Source organism: Carassius auratus, chromosome 28, assembly GCF_003368295.1.
Source record: "Carassius auratus strain Wakin chromosome 28, ASM336829v1, whole genome shotgun sequence".
Lineage (NCBI taxonomy): Eukaryota > Metazoa > Chordata > Actinopteri > Cypriniformes > Cyprinidae > Carassius > Carassius auratus.
In genome coordinates this window covers 8,055,695-8,056,630 of record NC_039270.1, presented here as the reverse complement: position 1 = coordinate 8,056,630, position 936 = coordinate 8,055,695, and the positions used below count along the sequence as shown (strand labels likewise).

The following is a 936-nucleotide window of genomic DNA, read 5'->3' as shown; positions in this document are numbered from 1 at the left end:
AGTATGGTGACCCATACTCAGAATTTGTGCTCTGCATTTAACCCATCCGAAATGCGCACACACACAGAGCAGTGAACACACACACACACACACACTGTGAGCACACACCCGGAGCAGTGGGCAGCCATTTATGCTGCGGCGCCCGGGGAGCAGTTGGGGGTTCGATGCCTTGCTCAAGGGCACCTAAGTCGTGGTATTGAAGGTGGAGAGAGAACTGTTCATGCACTCCCCCCACCCACAATTCCTGCCGGCCCGGGACTCGAACTCACAACCCTTCGATTGGGAGTCCGACTCTCTAACCATTAGGCCACGACTTCCCCTAAAAAAGATGGAGCGCTTCACGGATTTGTGTGTCATCCTTTCGCAGGGGCCATGCTAATCTTCTCTGTATCGATCCAATTCAAAAAGTGCTTAAAAGTCCAAACTTAAAAGTGCATGATTAAGTTATAGCAACATTTTTACCTCGACACTGAATTTATCCAACTTCATTTCTTAATAAGCTTAACTTGATTTTTTAACAGTGAGTTTAATAAGTTAAAGCAAAATGACTTTTACAGCCAGTTAACTTAGTCTACTTACATATTTTAGGGCATCTGAGTTTAAGTTTTCAAGTTGAAGTAGGTGGAATAAATTTTATGTCACAATTGATCCTCACTATCAAATATATCCTACGCTATCTCACGGCCAATTCGTACGTATTTTACGAGGTGGATTAATCGTACGAATTTGTACGACCTCACTCGTACGATTTTATACGATTTGTCTAAACCCCAGTGAGGGTTAGGTTTAGGGGCGGGGTTAGGTGTAGGTCATTCGTACAAATTCATACGAATTGTGCAACTCGTAAAATACGTACGATTTGGCAACAATTGTATGAATTTGTACGAGTGTGGTTGTACAAATTCGTACGAATAAGCCACCTTGTGAAAAATGTAC

At 42.9% G+C, this 936-nt stretch overlaps 1 non-coding gene across 1 annotated transcript; it reads right to left on the bottom strand.

The window, feature by feature from the left end:
- Positions 1-322: 322 nt before the first annotated feature.
- LOC113047685 (U6 spliceosomal RNA) lies at positions 323-430 on the bottom strand. Its single transcript, XR_003276343.1, has one exon. It is a non-coding gene; the product is annotated as a U6 spliceosomal RNA (small nuclear RNA).
- Between the last annotated feature and the right edge of the window lie 506 nt (positions 431-936).